Genomic DNA, 11,304 nt, shown 5'->3' with positions numbered 1-11,304 from the left:
GCTTATTTGATGTAACTGAATACTCCACTCTCAAACTAAAATGAACTATTAATTCAATGCAAGATTAAATAAACTACTTAATCATGTTCGTTTGAAGACTACTATTGACAGTCAACCATATCTGTTCAGACAACTAATGCATTAATTTCCTGTTTTACAACTGATGATTCTTCAGGAAAAAGTGTTGTATCCAATAAAATTAACTAAGTTAATTAATAGAATGATGGGATCAATATTTTTGGTAGAAAAAGTAATCAAGGAAACACTAGTCACTGCTGAGGACTCAGGACATTTTTTGTATCCCTTGCTTGGATTCACCTGACGCATGTTTGGTGTAGAACATGCACCACTCATATTTAATCATTTAAACATATTAAAGTATGGAAACAATTCCTCATTTCATTATGTTGAATTTTCCTCTTACTGATCTGTTTTCATTGTAGACCAAGTGAATGTCAGTTCCCTGGACCTTCCACTGTGGCTTTGTAAGGATAAGCCCTTGTATATGGAATCCTCTAGCAGTGTTCCTATATGAGTGATCAGGGGTATTTGTGTCATGCTGTGACAGTGCATATGGCAAAAGTATAATCTTCTGAATGGGATTTTATCCTATACCAGCAGATGTATTGGATGGTGGCATTTTAAAAAAATATCAAGCAGCCCTTAGTTTGTCCTTGACCCCAATTTTTTTTTCTCTGAAGTTACGTTATTGTTATGGGAACTGAACCAGCACCCTTTTGGTTATGAGCCCTGCTCCTTAACCACTATGCTATACTGCCATCAACCAACCATAGGGCCACCATAATCCAAAAATGCCTCCTTAAGGGCAAGGGTATCATTTTGTAGAGAACATTTTCACATTTGAAAGCTTTGGAAAAAAGTCATTGCAACACAAAATTGATTTAGTCCAATCATTTTGTGAGAATTTACACAGACTAATGTGCAAAGTTCCACTGCAATTCAATTATATATAATTCTTAAATGTTCCATGGCTTGTACCTGGTTGACAATCTGTCTGAGGAAAAGTAAAAACAGGTACCTAGGCCCATCACTCAACACAATTAAATTGTTCGCATGAATGACAATAAATCAGACTTTCTTTCAGACCAAAAAGTGGGCACAACCATTTCTTTCTGTACTAAAATATGCACTGCAATTGTATGTATGTACATTCATGCTTCATGTATGCCATGTACAGTAACATTTGCTCATATTTCAAGTGGGATAAGGATTCCTGCCTATTTCTATTTCTATAAAAGACTGCTGTGATAATCTCTTAAGAAGATTAGTTCTGATCCATTTTTGGTATAGGGTTGGTGCACAAAAATAAATTCTCACACTCACACGCAGTACAGAAATCCATGTTAACCTGAAGTAAATGTAGAATAAAATAGTGTGTGTACCATTAATAATGGCCAAATCCAGCAACTGAAACTCCTAAATCTGAATTCATCTCAGAGCCCAATTTTATATTTTTTGTACATTTTTTATTTTTTGTATTTTACATATTCATTCACAAGACAGGTTTTTACATCACTGTCACATTTTACACCATTTTATCTGCTTAGAACAACATTGACAGTACAGCCCCTTAGAGGCACAATAATCACCTTTGTTTAAAAAGCACAAAAAAGGACACACCAGGCAAAACACACCTTTATGCTGCATACCACCCCTTTAAAAGTAATATATGATAAGATAAAATCCTACCATAGTTTCCTATATAAACTGTAGTTGGCGTAGTTAGTGATTTTGTTGGGATAATTTTTTTAAGGGAAACTGACCCCTAAAAATGTAATTGCATATGTAAGGAATACATTTGTATGTCAAAGTAGAATATACTTACTGTATATTGTATATTTTGCAGATGATTTTGATTGAAAGCAGATAGCCCTATTTGGAGTATATGGCAAAAATAGCAATAAGATACACATAAAGGCTTTCAGAACTGTGCATAAATCACTCACTAAAGCCCATGACAAAGTCATGTAATTTAGTCAGTGGCTGCATTGACAAATGCCTAAATATTGCCTTTTTTGAAAGTTTCAAATACAGAAAATGAAAGAACTTGGCATTTGCCTGCAGCCAATGAAGACAAAACAATTACTGACTTGATTCTGGAATAGGGATGGGTTATGGCAACAAAACGTTGAGCTCTTAACATTAAATCAATGTTTCAGTTCCTTCCAATGTTAAGAGTGTGGTTAATAACTTATTCAACATTACAGGACAAATAGTTCAGACAAAATGCAAGAAAGACTAAACCATTTCTGTAGAATGTTGGAAGTTTAATTGCTGCTCAGATGTTGAGATAAATTGTCTCATTAAATGAATGACAGACACTGGGAACCAACAAATAGCCCCCTTTCAATGACTTTAGTGTGCCTAGGTACAAAACCTGTCAGAGTGTATATCAATCAGGTGATCTGGTGGCACACTCCAAGATTACATTGTGTGCAGCAGCATGCTGGTGGTCATAATCCAAACCATAATCCATCACTTTGTAATCCAAAACACCCCCCATCCCCCAAAGCAATGTGCTGTAGGTCATTATTCCAGTTCTGGCTGGGTTTGGGTACCTTCAGAGACAGAAACTGCAATGTCACAGACCCCATAGTAGGTAGTAGTATTACACCAGAAACAATTTCCCTCATTCAGTAAACTCTAAAATAAATACAGTGCTATAAAAATGGTACTCTTACATGGTGCAGATGAAACAGATCGAATGTTTGTTAACACAAGCAGAGAGCCAATAGCTCTTCCCTGGACTGCTCATTTTCATGCCAGATGTGTCTGCAGTTGTATAACACTAGCTGTTAGATTTGTGCGAGTTGTTTCCATTACATTGTTTGAGCCTGTGCTCAGAGCCTCCTACCACCATCTTCCATTTAAATGTATAAATGAGAATGAGAAACAAATACCTAACGCAACATTGCAAATCAGCTAATTACAAACTCGAAATGGTCTTACTGTATACCTACTTGCTAAGATTTTTATTGAATAAAAAGATGCTTTGCTGGCTTGCCGGTGTCGCTGGTTAGCAGACCCGGACACCGAACTGCCCCGACCGCTGTCAGCCCACCACAACGCGAGACCAGGTAGGTAGAAAAAAACCAAAACTTGATTTATACAAGTTGGGGTTAAAATTAGAGTTCATCAATGACAGTACACCCTGGAGTCACCCCTGGTCACTCACACACACACACACACACACACACACACACACACACACACACACACCTTGTGCAGGACGAAATGCAACACTTTCCTTTCAGTCAGCAGGGCGGGTGCTCCTGCTAATTGCGCCAGTAGACCAGCCGGGCAGCAACTTCTCCACGGCGGGTCTGCAGTCAACAATCTTCCTCTTCCCCGGCTCTCTGTTCTGCACGTCCCGCACGAACAAAAGCACGCGACGAAAACAAAAAGAAAACCCCCAAAAACTAATACAAAAAAAATAAAAGGAAAAAACTCAAAAAGCAACTTAATACACACCAAGACAGAGCGCTTCCTCACGCACTGCTGCTTTTCTCCAAGCACTGTCTCCTGTTTTCCACCCCAACCGCTGCCTTTTAAAAGGCTGTGGAGCTCCCCTACATGCCCAGTTCTCAGGTGCCCGGCATAGCTCGTTATTCTAATTATTCAATTATCACTGTGCCACACCCACATGCAACTCCCCGGGCTGCTCAAACCACCGCCCGACACTGGCATTTGATAAAATTACATTTGCAAGAATACTTAAAAAAAAATCTACATTTTATTTGACTGCTGGCTGAGCAATGTTAGCTAGCAAGCAAGTGGCAAGTGAGCCCTCAATTGAACCAGCTATCTTACTTAATAGCGCTCTGGCCCAGTAAAAATGGGAATTTAAATATCTGAATACACAGGATAGCATAAGCAGGGAATGAACACAATATAAACAACAAATGTAGTTAGCCAAATGATGGCAAAGATAACTATTAATACTTACCTGTATCAATGAAGCTATCTCACTGCCACAAGGAACGTCTTTTTTCTCCGATCTATTACATGCGTACACTTTTCCGAATTGATTGCGTTTTAAATCACACTGCTAATGAACCTTATTGCCACATTGCTTATTTGACTGCATTTAGTCTTACAATATGTGGTCTGTGCGTTGCGACTGGGTCTTTTAAGACAACGTAGTACTGGCAAAATATATATTCTAATTTGAAACAATACCGAAATATTGAACACTTGTTTGTTCTGATATCTCCTTAAAGAAATATTTTAGATTAAATTCAGCATGAACATGAATATCCTTCACTGGAAAACCAAGAGAAATGGATAATGTCTGACCCAAGGCAATCTCAGACTCTCACCCCTACCTCACTATGTCAATCTAAAGCCTCTCATATTCATGTGACTAGTTCAATATGGAAGCTCCAGCAGTCCATGGTATTATGAGCTTTTGGCTTAGAACTAAACAGAGAATGAGTATCTGGCCTTAAATGCCCCTGAGTGAAATGCAGATTTTAAATAACTGAGGTCACACTTTATTTATTCCTATAGTTTAAAATGTTTAATCAATACATTATTAGCTATTAACTAAGTATAGCATTTATGAAAGCATGGCTAATCTGGGGGTGCAGTGACTGTGATGATGATATCCCCAAATCAACCCTTTAAAATCCCGCGCTTAGTTTGTCATCAATTACCCCAGTTAGGGAGGAAACCCAGTCTGTAAGACAGAGGCAAGAAAGATTCTCAATGGAGGGGGAAAATTTAATTATACCCAGGGTGCAAGTCAGCTCATTAATGAATACCATGTTTTTTAACCAGACATGTACTGGGATGCTATGATTTGTGTTTATTTATTTTTTTTTACAATATCCAGTATTGCTGTGTTTTGTGCTATGTAGATATATGTTTCTATTGTGTTCTGTGTTTTTTGTGCTTCTAAACCTGTGCCATGCACTAAACTTCCTTTTCTCCATTCTATCTAATCTGTGTTTTTGCATTACATCTTACCCTTATCATAAGTAGGGGTAGCATAAGTCAGCATAAGTGTTAAGTGCTAAGGTCAGTGTTTACTCTAACAATTGGTCTATTGTTTTGATAGACTTGTTAACAGCAAGTATACCAGGGCTGAGGGCTAGCCCTCTGGGTTGGAGTTCCAAAAAACAAGCCACCCTAACAGCATGGATGTTTATAAACAATTCTAGAGCTGGATGGTATTTCTTGGTGTAGGGCGATTTGAAATTAATTAATGTAGTTCTAGCTTGTTATTATGTGATTATGCAATTCCTCAAAATTCCTATCAACTCCCTGAGGGCACTGTGTAGATGCAGGGAAATAGCTGAGAGGTGTACTTTGAAGTGTACTTATGAATCCCAAATGTTTATCATGATCTATTCATCTCTACTAACCCCTTCTTCCATACAGGTTTCTGCACGCACCTCGGCTTGCCTGAAAGACATTTCACAGTGGATGGTGGACGACTGCCTAAAGGTGAACCTGGCTAAGGGGGTAGATCTTTACCATGTTTAATAGACTACTATAAAGCAGCACAGTTAAGAGCACTAGCATGCTGCTGTAACCCAGAGTAAATAGCAACAAATAAGGTTAAATTAAAATGGGAGAAAGAAACTGGAGTTGCCATTTCAGAGGAAGACTTGGTTAAATACGTGCTCTGTACAAGCTACTTCCTACTTCCATCAGCTCGGGTTCCTGGAGAGAGTTTTGTTGGAGGAATTTGATTAGATACTTTACAACCCCCAAGTTAAAATATGTTCACAGGTGAGATGGGAAGAGGTCTATGCTGGAGGAAATGTGGAGAACAGCTGGCAGATCTTTTCCATATATTCTGGAGCTGCCCAATGATTCAGTCATACTGGCAGGAAGTAATACAAGTAATACAGAACATTTTTGGTGATAAAATTATGAAATTGATTGTTCTTTTTCTACAATCTATTTGGGCAATATTGCAGCCAATTTATTGGCGCAAGATAAATATCTATTAAAGATACTATTAACAGCCAGAAAGAAAGCTGTAACACGAAAATGGTTACAGAACGAACCTCCAACAGGGACTGAAATTGTGAATGATATTCAAAACATGGAAAGAATGACCTTTTTGTTAAATATGCGTCTTGACAAATTCTTGAATTATTGGGAAAAATGGATTGTGTTTGTGACCCCATGAAAGGATTGTGTGACTTAGTAGGAATTGACATGTATCTCCACCAGTACAGTGTTTGTGTGAATGCACAGGTGACCAGCTGCTTGTCTTGTTATGTTTCGTTGTACATCTGTGATTTTCTTTGAAAATAAAGTACAAAAAAAAGCTGAACCTGGCTAAAACAGAGATGCTTTTCTTCCCATCCAAGTCCTCCTCATTTCAAAACCTCTCCCTCAACCTCAGTCAAGTTACTCCCCTCCTCTCCTCACTGCATTGGCTTCTTGTTATCGCTTGCATCAAGTTCAAAACCTTGGTGTTGGCATACAGGACAGTAAGTGGGACAGCCCCCTCATACCTACCTTCTGTCTTCATACTCTGTGTTCTGCAAAGATCGCTACACTTGGCATCTACAGGGCAACTGACTGTCCTGTCCTGACGGGGTCATTCCTCTCAACACAATCCCTGTCTGTACTGGTTCCTTAGTGGTGGAATGAACTCCCCACGGAGGTCAGGACAGCAGAATCTCCGGCCATCTTCCGACACAGACTAAAGACTCACCTCTTCAGACTGCATCTTGGTTCCACTTCAGTCCCAGCACACTTATGTTCTATTGCTCTGGAAGTCATTCTGAATAAGAGCTAAATGAATGTAATGTAATGTAATGTACAGCTATGGTTGCAGTGTTATATTGACATCTAATGATTGATATTCAAATGAAAGTACTGCAGTAACAGTAGTATAAAAGATCAAATAGATCTAATATCTTCATAAGTAGTATGTTGATTCTTTTGAGAAAAGGCATTTCCCCAACCTGTGAAGAGACACTGTACAGCTAACCAGAGGTTAGCTCAACCAAACGTGTATGCTTTCTTATCTCAGTGGTACAGCTGCAATATGAAATATCAGCCTACATGGAATGCTAGAAACTTGTTTGCTCCAGTTTTACACTTGTAAACGTACACGTTACATAAAACATTCCAATGCATCTCAAGGGCTTTACGACAGTGGGACTTAAATCATAATCTATCAGAGCTGAGCAAAGAGATTTGAGAATTATCTTTCTGAGACCTCTGTCTTTTTTAGAGCAGTTATGTTATACATGACAAATAATACAGTGATAGTGCACTGACATCCATCCTCAATACATTTCTGAAATCCTTCTTTTTAAGATAAGTTTAGAGAAGTTTTTAGATAAAGGCTCCACACTATTACCAATCAAATCATGTTAGTTAGATCATGTCAGTAATGTGACATTTATTTTTGAAACTATCATTCCACTGCATATTATTGTTTTTGTAGTTTGAGATGAGGGGCTAGTTTTCAGAGGTTTGGGGATTTTTTTTTAAATCTTCAGTCTGTTGGAAATGTAGCTAAATAAACAACAATGACTATGGTATAATGTGCATTGAGAAATGCATGTTCGAAGCACTCAAATGTAAATATGCAAATGAGCAATATTCAGTATTTCCATATGACCACTTTGCCATCACCATGATAAACCAAAGCAAGTATTACCATTTACAAAGACTGTAAGAAACGCATCCAAATATACATGAAACCATACATAAAATAAATAATTAGTCTAAATTATTAGTCTATCTTGTAGCTTAATGCCCTCTGACCTTGTAATAATGTCAGACATGGTTTTGAGGTATGTTTGCAATACTGTAATAGTGTTTGCAGCTTCCCTTGATTCTCCTTGGGTCTACTCATCTACCCTAGTTCCATTTTGGCCCCAGTTGTTCTCAGTGGTATTTGGTTAAATCAGGTGACTTAAATGGCCCACTTGTTCTCAGTTTCCTCAAATCACACACTCACACTGTCAGCAAAAGGACAAGTGGAAATATCTTGCAGTCCTAGTTGCAAAAACTTTCTACCTACACTAATTCCATGAAAGGTTTTCTCTTTGCCGGGATAAAAAAGCTGACAAGGCCCCTCTAAAGATTGTTCAGTGAAGTGTGAATAGGAAACACTTCTCTCGGGCTGAATTCAGCTCCCTCAAATAACTTGCAAACTCCAGTAACTCCCTCAGGAACAAAAGATTGTATTTAATCAGTCTCAGCAGGTAAATCTGACTATTCTGATGCACTACTGTCCATTCATAGAAGAATCAAAGCAATATCTGTTTTGATACAACATGCTACAAGGTGCTGGGCATACATAATTCTTGTAGATGCCATGTTGACTCAGTGCAACACAGTGAAACAGAAGTTACATTACATTACATTTATTCATATGGCAGATGCTTTTAGTGACTTACAAGTGAGGAAGTTATACATCTTATTCTACCACGATCCTGTCAATCTGTCATATGGGCAGAAACTCTGAGAGGTTTCCTTCACTGTGGTGGGATTAAAGGAGTATGGATGTCTGTGTTCCAGCAAGCTGTCATTATTGCCATGTCTACCAAAGTGCCACTTATATGAATGTGTGTCTCCATTAGACCTCTGTCCCATGAGTTGTTTCCATGGCAATGAACAATATAACAGGGACTAACCACCATGCAACATTTTGACTGGAGGAGAAACAACCTGTCATTCCAGTTTTTGTGCAAATGAATCTGTTCACTGATTGGTGGTATTGGTGGCAGGTGGTATAGCACTGCTACATGCCGTAACCACTGAGTTAACCACATGTTAACACTTATTGCTGAGCCCATTTTTTCTGTGGAAAATGACATACAGTGCCATACAAAAGTTTGGGCACCCCTGGTCAAAATTTCTGTTACTGTGAATAGCTAAGCGAATAAAAGATGACCAGATTTCCAAAAGACATTAAGTTAAAGATGACACATTTCTTCAATATTTTAAGCAAGATTACTTTTTATTTCAATCTTTTACAGTTTCAAAATAACAAAAAAGGAAAAGGGCCTGAAGCAAAAGTTTGGGCACCCTGCATGGTCAGTACTTAGTAACACCCCCTTTGGCAAGTATCACAGCTTGTAAACAATTTTTGTAGCTTTTGAGTCTTTCAGTTCTTGTTTGGGGGATTTTCACCCATTTTTCCTTGCAAAAGGCTTCTAGTTATGTGAGACTCTTGGGCTGTCTTGCATGCACTGCTCTTTTGAGGTCTATCCACAGATTTTTGATGATGTTTAGGTCAGGGGACTGTGAAAGCCATGGCAAAACCTTCAGCTTGTGTCTCATGAGGTAGTCCATTGTGGATTTTGAGGTGTGTTTAGGATCATTATCCTGTTGTAGAAGCCATCCTCTTTTCATCTTCAGCTTTTTTACAGATGGTGTGATGTTTGCTTCCAGAATTTGCTGGTATTTAATTGGATCCATTCTTCCCTCTACCAGTGAAATGTTCCCATGCCACTGGCTGCAACACAAGCCCAAAGCATGATCAATCCACCCCCGTGCTTAACAGTTAGAGAGGTGTTCTTTTCATGAAATTCTGCACCTTTTTCCTCCAAACATACCTTAGCTCACTGTAGCCAAAAAGTTCTATGTTAACTTCATCAGTCCACAGGACTTGTTTCCAAAATGCATCAGGCTTGTTTAGGTGTTCCTTTGCAAACTTCTGACACTTAATTTTGTGGTGAAGTCGCAGGAAAGGTTTTCTTCTGATAACTCTTCCATGAAGGTCATTTTTGTGCAGGTGCTGCTGCACAGAACAGTGCACAACCACTCCAGAGTCTGCTAAATCTTCCTGAAGGTCTTTTGCAGTCCAACATGGTTTTGATTTGCCTTTCTAGCAATCCTACAAGCAGTTCTCTCTGAAAGTTTTCTCGGTCTTCCAGACCTCAACTTAACCTCCACTGTTCCTGTTAACTGCCATTTCTTAATTACATTACGAACTCAGGAAACGCTTTGCTATCTTCTCATAGCCTTCTCCTGCTTTGTGGGCATCAATTATTTTAATTTTCAGAGTGCTAGGCAGCTGCTTAGAGGAGCCCATGGCTGCTGATTGTTGGGACAAGGTTTGAGGAGTCAGAGTATATATAAAGCTTTGAAATTTGCATCACCTGACCTTTCCTAGCGATGATTGTAAACAAGCCATAGCCCTAACAAGCTAATTAAGGTCTGAGGCCTTGGAAAAAGTTATCTGAGAGCTCAAATCTCTTGGGGTGCCCAAACATTTGCATGGTGCTCCTTTCCTTTTTTCCACTCTAAAATTGTATAAAACAAAAATAATACACTAATCTTGCTTAAAATATTGAAAAGAATGTTTCATCTTTAACTTCATGCCTTTTAGAGATCAGTTCATCTTCTACTCACTTACAGTCCCCTCCACAATTATTGGCACCCCTGGTAAAGTTGAGTAAAAAGGGTTATAAGAAATTCACCTTTTGGTGACAAAATTAAATGTGCCACAATTATTGGCACCCCTAGAAATTCTTATAAACAAAATGTAACTGAAGCATTTTTTCCATTTATATTTTACTTTTTTAAGTTGATCAGAGTGTTTTGGAGTTTTTAAGCAGTAATCCATGACTTCCTGTTTCTACTGGGGTATAAATATGAGGTGACACAGAGCAGAGGCCAAATTCCCTTAGTCATTCTTCAACATGGGAAAAACAAGAGAACACACAAATCAAATAAGGGAAAAGTGTGTTGACCTTCATAAGTTAGGGAATGGCTATAAAAAATAGCTACTCGCCTGAAAATGCCCTTATCTACTGTTAGGGCAATAATTAAAAAGTGGAACTGTGACAAACTTGCCTGGACGAGGACCCAAGTTTATTTTTCCACCACGCACAGTGAGGAGGATTGTAAGAGAGGCAAAAAAAAATCCCCAAGGATCACTGCTGGAGAGTTACAGAAAAAAGTAGCATCTTGGAGTCACCAAGTCTCGAAAACTACCATCAGATTATTTGGAAGGCATGGCAGAAAAAGGCCTTTCCTGTCATTTCACCACAAACGTAAGCGCCTGGAGTTTGCTAAACGCTACTGGGACTTTGACTGGAACCGTGTTCTATAGTCAGATGAAACAAAAATTGAGCTTTTTGGCAACAAACACTCAAGGTGGGTTTGGCGTACAAAGAAGGATGCCTATACCGAAAAGAACCTCATCCCCACTGTTACGTATAGTGGAGGGTCTGTGATTTTGTGGGGCTGTTTTTCCTCCAAAGGCCCTGGGAACCTCGTTAGAGTACATGGCATCATGGACTCCATGAAATAACAGGACATTTTAAATCAAAATCTGGCTGCCTCTGCCAAGAA

The sequence above is a fragment of the Megalops cyprinoides genome, chromosome 1 (assembly GCF_013368585.1).
Source record: "Megalops cyprinoides isolate fMegCyp1 chromosome 1, fMegCyp1.pri, whole genome shotgun sequence".
NCBI lineage: Eukaryota > Metazoa > Chordata > Actinopteri > Elopiformes > Megalopidae > Megalops > Megalops cyprinoides.
The sequence above is the reverse complement of the archived record's forward strand: the minus strand, read 5'-3'. Positions refer to the sequence as shown.